The 14,903-nt window shown below is 36.5% G+C and overlaps 1 protein-coding gene and 1 pseudogene across 1 annotated transcript in view; both read right to left on the bottom strand.

The window, feature by feature from the left end:
* The window catches only part of FGF14 (fibroblast growth factor 14), a 548,307-nt gene that overhangs the window by 343,118 nt on the left and 190,286 nt on the right, over positions 1 to 14,903 (bottom strand). The window lies entirely within an intron of this gene.
* Positions 12,392 to 12,510, bottom strand: LOC118609423 (annotated as a pseudogene).

Below are 14,903 nucleotides of genomic sequence, written 5' to 3'. Positions count from 1 at the left end.
AATTAGTACTTAGGACTAATAAAGATAGCAAACAAGTTTAAGAAATGATAAGGTAAAGCAAGTCAAACATAATTCCGTACCACGGCACTTCTTAAAGCCTTTATTATACATATTATATATGGAACTCAGCAGGAGCGAGATTGCAGACGCTGATGGCCAAGGCATGCCCTGAATTGCAAAGCATCTCTCCAACCTGATGTTCTACAGAACACGTTTCGGGAAACAGTAATATAGAAACTCAAAGTACAACATCATGTCAATGTCAGGTGGGAGGGGCATGCTCCAAAAGGACATTAGATTGGAAAATGTTTGAAAGGAGACTTTCAATTTGATTGATTGATGGAGGGAGAGGGGAATAATAGGGTTGGGTGGAATGCCAAGTTGCCAGGCAGGACAGGTAGATAGATGGAGATAAGAAGGCAAAAACAGATCAGGTCAGACCTGAAAAGGCCTTATAAATCAAGCTAAGAATGAAGTCATAAAGAAAGCAATACTTTGATATGCTTGTTCCTCTTTCTTTTACTAGGAATAACAGAAAATTGCAGACCCCTGTTCTATAGCCTTTACTTAATCATGATAAAAGCATGGGCCTATTCATTAAAAAGTTCGCATACCAACTCAGAGACAAAAATCATCATCTTTTACATTTGTAAAGAACCAGTACTGACATGTCTTAGAATGTAAATTAAAGGGAAAATTTGTCCTTGTTTAAGCAGCAAAATGTGGTGAAAAGAGCACTGACCAAGGAATGGAGATATTTGTTCTAGTCCTGGTTCAACCCTCTGGGTGACTGCAGGCAAGTCCCTTAGCATCACTGAACCTCACAGGGCTCATCAGTAAAGGTAGAAATGTGGCTGGATGGTCTGCTGTCTTATGGCATCCTAACAGTCTGTTTTTTAGAGCTTATTTTGTTTCTTTGTTTTTCAAAGAAATAGCAGTAAATATTTCAATATGAAGTGGGGAAGATAACACACACCTGGAAGAAGTGCTATAGGATTTAATGTAAAAAAAATAATAATAATAACAACATAATGCAAACCGTTCCATTATTTCTCTTAGGCACAGCAACTTCTGCACTGGCTTCTTCAAGTGCCCATCATTCTCACTTATATTCTTTCAAGTCGCACTCTCCCTCCATGTTTATGGTCATATTTGCCCCAACATTCCCAACTCTTCTTGCACCCACTGAACATGACAAGTCAAGAGTAAGGAAGAATGACAGCACTAAGTGCAGAGGGGACTGAAGGGCAAATACAAAAGGTTTTTGTTTTTTGGTTTTTGGTTTTTTTTACCCTCATCTTGGCATCAGCCTATTCATCTCATTCTCATAATCTTCTTTATGACTCCTGAAAGCATCCTTCCCTTGATCTAAGCCAGTGGTTTTCAATTGTGGCTGATTTTTCCTGCCTGAGGATATTTGGCAATGTCTGGATACCATTTGGTTGTCACAAATGGAAACAAGGGGTACTACTTGGCACCCTGTAGGTTGAAAGCAGGAATGCACAGAACAGCCCCACAACAAATAATTACCTAGCTCTAAATGTTAGTAGTGTCAAGGCTGAGAAATGAACTAGTTGAAGTTTGCAGTTTATCAAAGCAAAGAATTTTTGTTGAGAACATAAGGAGAAAGGGTACATTAGCAGTAGCTAACAGAACTGTGGGGATTATACTTTTTTTATTATTTGAGCTCATCTTAAAATATTTTTCAATAAACTTATATGATTTTTACTCTTTTCCCTACTATGTGATAAAGCAGAGAAAAATATGCTATTGAAAACTCCACTGATTTTGAGGGTTTATTATTATTATTATTATTATTATTATTATTATTATTATTATCATAGAGAACTAAGAGTCAGGTCACTATGAGGCTGATTTCCAAGTTCTTTTATTCTTTTCTACTGTATTGAGCTATAAGTCATGGACCAATCTCTAAAAGCTAATGGAAGTGGAAGCTGTGGACCATGTTGGTTATGTATGTGATTCTGAGAGGTCCACTCTTGCAAAGCAATGCTGTGAATCCCATTTTCTCTCACCTTTGCTAGTACCCTTTTACCATGTTAAGCCTTATTTAAAATGTCAAAGAAGAGGGGAGGGAATTTAACATCCATACTAATGTTACATCACATGCCGAAGATGAACTGAGCTTAAAATGTCTCCAGTTCTACTTTTACCTTCAAATAAAGGGTCCACGTGAAATAATGACTCACATTATTATATAACACATATAAAATTTACATTTATATAACTCTTTCACTTACATGGTGGTTTTTCATAGCCATTAGCTCATTTAGTTCTCACAATCTTAACAATACATTATCAGCCCATTTTACTAGTAAGAAAATGTCCAGAAAGTTCAAGTTCACATGGCTCACATGGCCTCTGAACAAATACTGATTTCCAGTGGCCACTTTTTCACACTGTCCAACATAAATCATGAAAATGATAATAATATTTATAATATTCTCTCATACTTCATTCTCAGAGACACGAATGCTGGTTTTCTACCCTAGAAAATGAAAATTTCTTAATCAAAGTTAGGTTAATGTTACTGCTGACTTTTTATCATTATTTCATTAGAAATTTAAGACCTGGCAAAGCTCCTAAACACTATGACCAAGGCTTCTTTTCACTAGTTTCTTTAGTTTGAGAGGTCTGCCATAACAAAGAATCAAAAACTTAAAACTTACAATCAAGTTGTTAGAAGTCTGAAGTTGGTTTCTTCTGAGAACTCTCTCTTTGGCTTGCAGAGGGCCATCTTCTCCCCATGTCGTCACGCACTCTCCCCTGTCCTAATCTCATTTTATAAGGACAGTCCTAATCTCATCTTATAAGGACATCCACCAGTCATATTGAATCAGAGCCTGCCCTAATGACCTCATTTTAACTGAATTTCCTCTTTAAGGAAACTTCCTACAAATAAAGTCACATTCTGAGGCACTGAGAGTTAGAAATCCAACATATGAATTTTAAGGAAACACAATTCAGCCTATAACATCAGTGTCAGGGAATTTTCAGAGCTCAGATCTGGGTCCCATGAGTAGCTAATACCTCAATTCCAAAAGAGAAAGATCTTTTTGGAATTATGTCATGTTCTGCTTTCACCTATAATTGCTTTAATAAGTTAAAAAATACCTAAACGGTGCATTTTATTCTTAGAGCTAGCTTTGTGCAGTGATGTGGAAAATGTATTGACATGCTAATCTACTAATGTTTCAAGTTCTGCTGAACATTTAATTTTAAAAGATGTGAGGGGGCTGTTCACGAGCTCTGTTTTTGGCTGCTTGGGAAACCACTTTTTGACTTTCTATGTGACTTCACTCCCTCCTACACCGCCACCATGGCAGCCCCAGGTCCCTGCTGACGTCAGGCTTCAGTGGGAGCTGCTGTGAGGACGGAGGTCCTCGCTCTCCTTTTTTCTGGGTACAGTAACCTGAGGTTCCCCTATATAATGAAGTCATTAACTGAATTCAGAATTATCTCAATAAGACAAAGCTTTTCAAAACAATCTTGACATTTTCTCACATTTTGAAAGGCTGGAGGAGAAAGAACATAGACAAGGGAACTGCCAATTTATTGCTGCTCTGATAATGGACAAAGAAAAATAACCAGAATTTTATATGTAGACTCCCCTTGTGTGTGTGTGTGTGTGTGTGTGTGTTTCTCTGGGGAAAAAAAAAGATGACGTCAACTGATCTAAACAATAACAACACCTTATAGAAATAGAAGGAACTTAATTCTTGGGTCATAAAACTTGAATTATATCTATAAATCTGCCTTGGGCAAACTGTTAACCTCTTTGAGATTTACTTTTTCATTTACAATTGAATGGTTAATAATCTTAGTATTGCCTAACTTACAGGTTTTGTTTGGATCAAATGAGGTACACTATTCGACTTGCTAATGTAAACTATCAGCATTTTGAGAAGAATTCTAGTTAGCAATATGTGTCTGGAAAGAGTTCATGTTCTACAGCTTTCTACTCATTTTCTTGAAGATAAATTCTGTCTTAAGAAGTTAAACATACACCAGAAGATTTCAACAATTAGCCCAATCCCAACTATAGGCTAAAGTTTAAATTGTTTGTATTTTCAAAATAGATCGGTAGGAATATTTGCTACTCTTTTAAAAAAAAACTCTTTTAAGTTTCCCAATATTGTAGATTAGTTTATTCAATCTTATAATGTCTTCCATTTTTCTTCTCTATTGAGGGCACTGGGAGGGTGGGGAAAAAAGGGGCATGAACACAAGTGAGCACACCAAAGCACACGAAAGAACTTGTTCTCTTTCTTTAGTTGGAAGTCATCTAATCTCAGAGAATGAGAGAGAAAGAAAGACTATAAATAATCTTAAAAGAAACCATAGTAACTAATACATAATAATTTCTTACCGTGTCTGGGCACTGTGCTCAGCAATTTATAAACACTGCCTTATGTAATTCTCACAAAATTCCTTAGAGTAAGGCATTGTTCTTCTCCCTTTTCTAGCTCTGAGGAAACAAAACAAATGTTTAACTAGGTAACAACAGTGAAAGGCAGGATTCCTCTGACTTCGGCATCCCATCACTGCTTTTAGCTCCTGCACTGTACGATGTCCATGAAGAATAACAAAAATGTTATCCTTTATTATTAATACTTAAATCTTTGAGATCAAACAGTCACTCCATTTTAAGGGTTCCAAAGTTGGATTTGAGAATCTATGAATTGATTTGTTATTTTTATATTGTGCATCAGAGTAAGCAGACTGGGAAACTACTAAAAATTATTTATTATTAATCAAAATTATATTATTTCCCATTATGAACAAAATCATAGCATTCGCACATAGATTTTCATATGAACATAAAAAACTACTCATAATATGGAATAGAATATGGCAAATGTAATAATCATTGATATGAAATGAACGAAGTATTATAAAGGCAAAAAGAAGACATTAATTGAATCTAGCACTTTCAAAGAAAACTTCATGGTACTGGCATTTTAGCTGGGCCTCAAAGAAGAACTAGGTTTTCTCCAAATGGGAAGAAAGGTAGCAGGAAGAGAGAGCAAAACATCAGTACAGACTACAGAACTGAGAGACAGGTGATGTAATTCCTTATTAATCATAGTTTAAATAGTTTCCGAAAGAGAATTACAATTCTTCTCCATTATTCTTAAATAGGTTTGCAAAAAACCATGCTTACAATGGAATTTTACATTTTCAGAAGACATATCAGCAGAAAACCAGATATAGCTCATTTTTCACTTCTCTATTATAGCATCCATCAAACTACAGCATACTGATATGCTATTGCTTTATGAGATCCTATCTTATTTATCTTTGAAGTCAAACCCCCTGAATAATATCTAACCCACAGTAGAATTTAATATATATTTAATTAATAAAATGCCAATTACAATATACAGCCAGTATTGGCTGAATTTCTATTAAGGCTTTATTTCCTTTTTTAAATTTGTACTGTAAGAAATGCTACAATTAAAAGTTTTCTCTGTCAGACACTCAGAAAAGTAGCACTTATCACCAGTTTAAAGTGTCTTATCTCAGTAAGTTATACCCTTGTATTTTCTTAATCAATACTTCTAAAAAATGCTATGTCAAATCTTCCTTTCCTGCTGATAGAATATTTGGTCATCAGAACTTAGTCGAGTCCAACTTAAAACGTCAGTCTTATCTCCAATCAAAGTTTTCCCTCTCCCTGCACGGGATGCTCTGCTGTTGGCACGCCCTCTCCCTCCTCACTCTTCTAGGCTCCAATACTGGGCTCCAAGAAGGGAAGGAGGAATAGGTACATATTTGGTCCTTTCCTCGTCAGTCCTTGCAAACAACTGAAGGTAGCACATGTGCAAGCTCTCCTGAGAGTCTCCCGACGCGGTTTCTTGATGTGGGTGTCCCGATGCATCGAGCACCTTCCACTCTTCTTCAGATCCTGCCACACATGGTTCACTCATGCTGTCTTGATACTACGATTTCTTCTCCCTGGGACAGCCCCCTAGATATTGTCATAGCAAAATGCTCAAGTCTGACTACGTTCCAGTTTACTCCCAGGAAAGTCGGCGTGTGGCCATGCCACGTGAAGCTGGAGAGAGCTGGCTTCTCCACTACTCCACCTGTCCTAAGCACTGTCTTCCTTACATCAAGCTTGCTCCTTCCACACACCATCTCAGAGAGATTTAGGATGCATGAGCTGATCTCTGCTTTAGCTGACATCCAACTAGAGAATGAAATATCATTTCTCCTTTTGGCAGATGTCCTATAGCTGACAAGGGCTTCTCTGGGAAACCCTCTCACCTGGTTTTGGGGCTAAAAACACGGCCCCCAAGGGAAAGGAGGGAATTCTCTTTCATTAGGAATGCTGCAATTCCCTCAAAATCAACAACCTCAAAGTCATTAGAATAGGAAAAAGGAGAATTCTAGAGAGCAGGACTGGAAGGAGAAGCCTGGATGCTGAATGGCAGGGAGGAAGCCTGAATGCTCATTGTTGGGCATGGGAAGGATGTGATTTGGAGTGTGTGAACACCACAGCACATTATCTGTTTTTGGTGGTAAAAATAAGTAGTTGTAAGGTGGTAAAACAGCCGGTAAAGATCTTCCAACCTTTACATCCAGTGTTAGCTCAATGTTTTCTGTTGAATTATGACTCAACACAGTGCTTCAGTTGAACAATTGTTAAAACCATATCAAAGCATGCATGCAATTCTGGTTGGAATAATAATAAAATTAATATTGATGATTAAGATCAACATAGAGAAAAACAGAAGAAGAAAATAAACAGAGAGGAGTATTAAGAATGTGAGAAAGAAAAAAAATGAAGGCAAAGTATAAAGGAAAAACTGTTCCTCATAAAATTTAAATGGATAATTAATACAAAATGTCTTCTACAACTTATTAGATATTAAATAAACGCTTTAAAGAAGTAAATGAATGAGTAAAAAGAAATAAATTAAGGATGAAAGAAAGGAAGAATAGGCAGCTGCCAGAATTCCATGTCTATTTTTCTATAGGAGATTTTCTTCACTCTAAACAAAGAATCATTACCAAGGCAATGACTGTCTTGACACTACTGTATCTCTGGTGTCCATCTGGCTAAAGAGATGGAAAAGCAGCAAATCCAGCCTTCCAGGGAGCAAATGCTTACTCATGCAAGTGACAGTTACACAGTCAATGTTATCTTGTCTTCTCAAATAAAGAACAACTATGGAGAGGGAGGTAAGGGAAGGAACCTTCAAAAATTCTTTTCTATTTAATAATACTTTAGTTGTAAATATCAATATTTATGCAACCAACTTTCCATTACCACTCCCCCTCCCTTCTAAAATCCAGATAATAGAAATAAATGTGTTTAAGAATTTCTTAGTAAGACTGTGAGCTCCATGATGGCAGAGACTGTTTAATTAATCACTATATTCTCAGCATAGTGCACTTAAAATCATAATTTTGCATTATTCTTTTTTTTCTAAAAGTAAGTTGTATTTGTTCAAGAAATACCTCTCTGAGCATTTCTGATTTAATAATACTACCTATAACTTAGAATTCAAAGGTAAAAGCTAAATGGGACGATGACAATACGACACTCGTAAGACATCTTATCTTAGTCACAGGCATTTTTAGGTATGTTATCTCTTGGCTTTTAAGAGATGCTAAGAGAAAGGACTAGAGTCAGATGGAGAGGTTTCTTGGCTTGGAACTATGTGGAAGCTAGTTAGTAGCACATTTCAGCTTTTTAAATAGTGAAAAATAGCAACTGAAATTTCAGCAAACACAGAATCTCTTGGTCAGAGACTGAACAAAGCCTGCTATTTTAGGTATTTTGTGATAAATTATAAGAATGGATCACAGAGATACATTTACTGGAAAGCAACTGAAGAAAAAGCTTTTATAAAAACAGATTTTTGGCAAAAGCAGCCATGCTTTATTCTGGTCTTTGGCATTATGAAGCCCATACAGCAAATTTCCAAAGCAATTAATGCAAATAAACATTACATTAAAAAAATCAATTGTTCTGCATAAAATGCAAGAAAAGAGACTAATGTCTAATCTTATAAATGAGCATTTTGCATCATTAAAAGTATCATAAAGGCTTGAATCAAAATAATTTATCAAATATTAGTAACATAATATGCATTATTGGACAGATGCCTTGATCTTCAAATATAACCGATAAAGTTTCTGGCATCTCCTAATGTAACATGAGACACTGTCATGTGTTAACTGAGGATAAATTTTGACTTAAAATGGAAATAATAGAGAGTAATTATCTTGAAAACAATAGCTACGGTTTCCTGGGTTTCTTTTGTGGATAGATAGCTATTCAAACTGTGCCCTCGCATGATCTATGTTTGTGCCCCAGCCTTGTGTATGAGAAGTTGCTTGGCTTCTTTCTATTGTATGTTCAGTAAAGACTTTTCTGAGATGATATTATAAGTCCGAGTAATTTTCTCTGGTTAGTAGCAGTGATTAGTAGTGTCCCTCTCATTTGTACGTAGGTTAGTGCTAAAGACAATAAGAATAAGGTAAATATTTCTAATTCTTGGCAAAACATATCTGCTTTTGCCTCTAAATAAATAACTATATTGTTAACGAACATACATCTACATATTTCATATGGAAAGATTCATAAAAGTTTCCCTGAATATAAGGGACATATATATGGAACACTTGATTTTTTTTTTTTAAAAAAAAAAAGCTCATCAAGTATCAGACCCACAGACAAAACTCCTAATAAATTTAAGTACTTTTAAATGTTTTTCTGCTCGATTCCACAAATAACCTTTTTCGAATAAACTCTGTGATGATAAATACTGGGTCGTTTATGGGTATTAATGGGTATTATACTCATTCTGCTTTGATTTTATAAATTATCCTCTAACAAAGAGATATTACACATCAGGTGCAAAATCTTGTATAATATGCCCTGTCTTACCAGATCAGGGACTTTGCTATTTATCTTCCATAGGGGAAGATATACTAATCATTTTCTGTGATAGATACCATACTAGGAGCTGAGCTTATAAATATGAGTAAAATAGTGTCAAGCTTTGTGACTGAAAGACTTCAGAGCAAGTGGGAAGACAGATATGTAAACCCATGAATACTATCAGTTTAAGAAATGCTAACAAGAGGTGTGTACTGTGTCTTATCGAAACAACAGTGAGGGTACATTTCTCTGCGCAGGGTTGCTGCCAATAATTCTCAGAAGTCATTTGGAGCTAGGGTAGTTATCAAGGATAAGTATTTAGCAGGTAATCTGGCTGGTTCCAAAGGCAGGCAATTCAGGGTGCAAAAGCACAGGGTACACTGTGGGAATGTGAGCAAGATGAGGCCAGACTGCAAAGATTCACAAGTACATGCTTAGGAGTTTAGGAATTCCATATACAAAATGGGGAGCCTTCAAAGGCTTTCGTGCAGAGAAATAAAATGATCATATTCACACCCTTGGAAAACATTCCAGAGGCTAAAGGACAGTCTGGAGCAGGGAGAGATACAGAGAAGGGTCAATGAAGGTATTCCAAAAATAAAAGGGGAGAAGGTGAAAGCCTCACATCCAGCTAGTTCTTGTTGCAAATTATATTACTCATTACCAACTATTCTGATGTCCCCCATGCAGGAGGATCATACGTTGGTGGCCAGATGATTTGCTTTGGCCAATAAAATGTCCCTTATCATTTACAGGCAGACATTTCAAGAGGCTGATAAAAGCTGAGGCCCTGGATAGAGCCATAGCCAGGTCACAATGAGGACAATGCAGGGACAAGAGGTCAATCTCGGTCTCTATATGCTGCTGAGATGGGGGGTCTTTTCACTTGTAGCCTGGCCTGACTCTTCAGTCTCCAAATAGCGTACATTTTATTTCTCTTTTATTTTTCTGTGCTGTAAAGCACTGTTGACAATTGATTAATAAATATTTATTGGAAATCTACCCAAATGTTAGACTCTGTGTTTACTGCTGACTGGTTTTTGCCCTTAAAGACATTGCAATCATGTTAGGAAAAATGGACTTTCAATGAAATAATATCTTTGAGAATTCAGAAAGGTTAGGACTCCTTTCCACCTGGAGGGGGTGGGTCATGGGTGTTTTCCTTAAAGTAGAACGTGAACAGGGAAAGAGGAAGAGAGCAGACAATAAAAACCAGGACAGGGAAGAGGGAGAGGGTGAAGTTACATGGGCAAAGGCAAGAGAGAGAAATTTGTAAATCACCTTTGGGACAGAGCAAGCAGACCATCCCTAATAACTGATCATAATTGAAGCTGATGCTGTTCAATACATTGGCTGGTGCTAGAGTCCAACTAGCCGTAATACTTTAACAATTCCTTGGTCACACTAGTCATGGTGTGAGCACTCAGTAGTCTCATGTCACTAGTTCAGTGCAGATACAGAACATTTTCATCAACATCACTGAAAGTTCTACTAGATAGCACTAGGAGAAGTAAGATACAATGTGAGAAAAATATAGAACCAGAGAGTCCCTGAATACCAGGATAATATTTTATTTAATTTAAAATTTGCAAAGGACAGTGAAAATATGCAAATAACTGAAAGATTAATCTGATGATAGCAAGAAGGGAGAATACATAAGAAACAAAGCCAGAGAGAAAGACTAGTGAGGGGATTCTATATATGCAAATTTACCTTCTCACTAAAATTTATTTGTAACCCCCAAAATCAATATTTGCTGTATGTGTGTGGCCATTGGCAGATATGTGCAGAGTGGAGAAAAATTAAAGTCACCCAACGGCTATATGTATTCCTAGCCGAGGCTGAACTTTGCCTACTTGCTTCAGCTTATACTGTAAACAGGTGTCCCTTTCATGGTCTATTAGTGTCATGTTTTCCAAATTTTTGTTCTTTTTGTTGGTGATTTCACTGTTTAAAATGGCCCCAAGTATAGTGCTGAAGTGCAGTCTAATGTTCCTAAACACAAGACAGCTGTGAAGTGCCTCACAGAGAAAGCTGTTTTGGATAAGCTTGGTTCAGGTATGAGTTTAGTACTGTTGGCCATGAGTTCAATGTTAGTTTATCAATATTTATTAAATAAGTTATCTTTAAACAGAAGTCACCAATGGCTGTACTTTTTGTCATGCATACACAGACTATTTTCTTTAAATCTACTACTGAAAATCCAAGCAATACTTTTAATAGTTTACCTTTGAAACTAAAAACAAAAACAAAAACTAAAACAAAAAACATTGGATCAGGAAGTTCTAATTTCTGATTTTCTATGAAAATCATTCAATTTGGATTGATTCTCAGTCCTTTGCTATCTGACTCCTCAGCAAAAATTAAGTGTGAAAAGTAGATGATACATTGAATCCGTTAACAGCTATACACATGGGATTTCAGTTGCAAAGAGCTTCGAATTCTAAAAAGTCCATTAGAGAATCCTTATTAAAATATTAGAAGCTGAAACACTAGATTTTTTTTTTCAAAATATGGTTTGAAAGATGCTAAACATATTTAAAGAGAAATCAATTTGTAAGAGAAAAAAATCATGAATTTTAATCCTTCAGGAGATGGGTCAATCAAATTAAATAAATAAAAGAGCCAGCTTATTATTTACCACACAAAAAAAAATCTGTAATTTACCTTTCTTGCCTTTTAGTGAATGTAGCCACGGAATCCATTCAATAAAATTAGCTTCAAAACCCTAAATCCAAAATTTCAGTTATTTTACAAAGACCACAGGTAAAGATGTGAAGCAAATCACTGACAATCTATCCTTTAAGAACCTCTAATGCTTTTTATTAAACATGAAAGTTTATGTTTACATAGTGTTGCTGATTTTAGCATCAATAGAAAATATGCTCTTCTATGATGTAAACAATTCCTGGAGAATGAAGAAAAAAAATAGACGGTGGGAGTGGGGCAAAGATTTCAACCCAAGTGTCTCATCAAATTGCACTCCTTCTTCAAGATCTGTGTCTAATCCTAATGCCGTGTTGATTGGACCATCAACATGTCATTCATAGCTCCCTGGGATCACCCTCAATAAATCGTACCAACATCTACACTTATAATAGCTGTCTCTTGGCACTTTGTTGAACACCCACATTAAAAAATACCCAAACATGACAAACAAACAGAGACTCATGGACATGAACAGTGGACTAGTGGTCACCAGAGGGAAGAGGGAGTGAAAAGAGGTTGATAGAGGTCAAAGAGGACCAAACCTCCGGAGACAGAAGGGAACCTAACTGTGAGCGGTGAACACACAAAGCAATATATATGTGACTTACTGTTGAACTGTACACTTGAAACTTGTTGGTTTTTGTTGATAAATGTCACCCTAATAATTTCTTTTCAATTATTATTTTAGGTGAGGTAAACTTTGATTGACCTCACAGATTGCAAGGACCTTGTCAGCTTACAATCCCTTATTATTTTTTTTTTTTACACCTACAGCACCTGGTCTTCCTAGGTGGTCTCCCATCCAAGTACTAACCAGGCCTGACCCTGCTTAGCTTCTGAGATCAGATGCGATCGGGCCTGTTCAGGGTGGCATGGCCGTAGACCCCCAAATTTTTAATAATAAAAAAATACCCTAACCTGATGAGCTAATGATTTCCATCCCTCTCACTCAAGAGTAGGCTTTCTAGTTGAAGCTTGCCTTTTTTCCCCAAAAAAGAAAATATGGTTTTTAATTGCTGGGGAGGCTTATGCTAAACAGTGTAGCAAAGAGTCGAAGCATGTTTGAGAAGATGATGCATGGTAATCATTTAAGATATAAATCTCATGTTTAATCTGAGATTTGTTCCTATGGACCAGGATAGAAGTACTCAAGATTCAAATTTGGATCTCAAAAAGATACAAGTTACCATATTCATGGAACTTTGAAGTCACACTCAAAATGCACAGTAGTTACAAATTTAATTCCCTAAATGCTAAGACTCTTCTGTATATTGTACTTACAAAGAAATTATCTGCCCCTTTTCTACAATAAGATTTTAATGATATATGCCACATTTTCAAATGCACAAGACCTGACACTTTAAGATATAAATAATATTGACCTCTTACTCAGTTATTAGCACATACAATGAAGATTAAGCTGGTCCCGTTCACCCTCAATTGCAATTCTCAGGGAGCTGCCATTCATACATCCCTACCTTTGACACTACTGCTAATTCTGACTTAGCTTGGACATGCTGTGTGTAGAGATAAGATTATTTTTTCTATTTCTAAATGTAACCCAATTTTCACAGAATGTTGCTTTTCCTCTTGTGGAAACCATTCCTTTAAATGTTAAATTAGAGGCTTCAGCTCTAATAGTCAATGTCATTCTCTCCTATGAGAATTATGCCACCAAAAAAGGACTTTGCACCTAAAGGAACTTGTGCAAAACATATTCTGAAAATTTCATGTTTAATCTGACAGCAGAAATATTCATAACTGAAAATCAACCTAAATAATAAACAGTTATCACCCTACTGCTGCATTAAGATAGCCCAGATGAGTGACAAGGAAAAAAATGAGATATATTTGTTGTCATGGGAAAATGCATTCTGCCTTCTTTATCACACACACACACACACACACACACACACACACACACACACACACACAAAGAAAAGAAAAAAAAGAAAGAAAAAAGAAAAACAGAAAGATAAAAAAAGGAAAGCTGTGTAAAAGAGAGCCAGAAACTCCTTTCATATTCTTATTTTTAGAAACAATGAGCACATATTTGATAAGACCTCCAAAGTGTGGGGGGAAATATGGCACCAATGCAATTATTTCTTTTCTTGGGGCTACATCAATACAGCCTACAGAGCCTAAATGGTGGGTTTTAAAGCACAGCTACCCTTTGATTAATGCAGCAAAACTGTCTAAAGGAACCGAAAAATACTTTAAGAAAGCCTTTATGAATCCATTGTACATAGCACAATAATAGTTGGAGTTCTTTTTTTTTTTAACCTCCTAATAAGCCATGGACACAAATGTCATTTCTTTAAAATACAATATTTTATTAATATTTTATTGCTGGGGAAATCTGCCTTAAAATTGATTTAGGCAGGATTTTATCATCCCTTTTTTGTTTTTCTCCAACCATGACAATGTTCTTGAGAAGGGGAGTCAGATAGGCAATTTTTAAAAGAAGAACCCAGAGAGGAGGGGATGGGGATCCGAGGATCTCAAGATACCCTCTTTTGACTTCTGTTGATGGCTAAGGGCATCAACAAGATCATATATTTGCTTAAGACAGACTCTTGCTGTCCACAGCTGTGCCAAGTTATGGGGGTTCTACGAAGAGAAGCCAAACAAACCTAGTCAATACATCTCAGAAAGCTTCAGGAAAGAAAGGAGGGGGTTCCCAGGAGAGAATAACCCCTGGACAAATGTCTACTCCCTTCCTAAACTGTTTCAGTCAACAAACACACACTGAAGATGTATCCTGAGCCAAGGAAGATCCAGAGCAGTAAGCTACTGATCCGTAAGCTTAAGGTACTACAATATAGTTGGGAAAATAACACGAAGAATTAGAGAGTTAGACGCTCAGTGTATCAGGAACAATGTAGAGAGAGGGAAGAAAAATACACAATCACAGTTTACTCTTTCACTTCTCTGAGACTGAGACTACTGCTCTGTCATTAATCCCAGGTCCTATCTTTGGATTTAAGAAAGATGTGTAATCTTTAGGTAGCTAAAGGGACTACACATTTAAGTCACCAAGCCTGCTCTCATTCATAGGCTTGGCTCTTTCACAACCTCATTTGTGCAGCTACATTGCCCTAAGTCTTGCTTCACGACATTTTCCTAATATCCTCAGTCCAAAAGCTCACCATTTCTACTCTGTTTCCGGTCTCTGTCACCCCTTCCATCCAACACCTGATCGTCACTCCAATCTCTCTGAGTCATGTGTCCTTGGTTCAGGAGCCAGTTTCACTCAGGCCCCTGAGGATAAAACTCG

This window comes from Rousettus aegyptiacus, unplaced genomic scaffold (genome assembly GCF_014176215.1).
Source record: "Rousettus aegyptiacus isolate mRouAeg1 unplaced genomic scaffold, mRouAeg1.p scaffold_m13_p_11, whole genome shotgun sequence".
NCBI lineage: Eukaryota > Metazoa > Chordata > Mammalia > Chiroptera > Pteropodidae > Rousettus > Rousettus aegyptiacus.
Note: the sequence above shows the minus strand (reverse complement) of the source record. Positions and strands in the feature narration are given on the sequence as shown.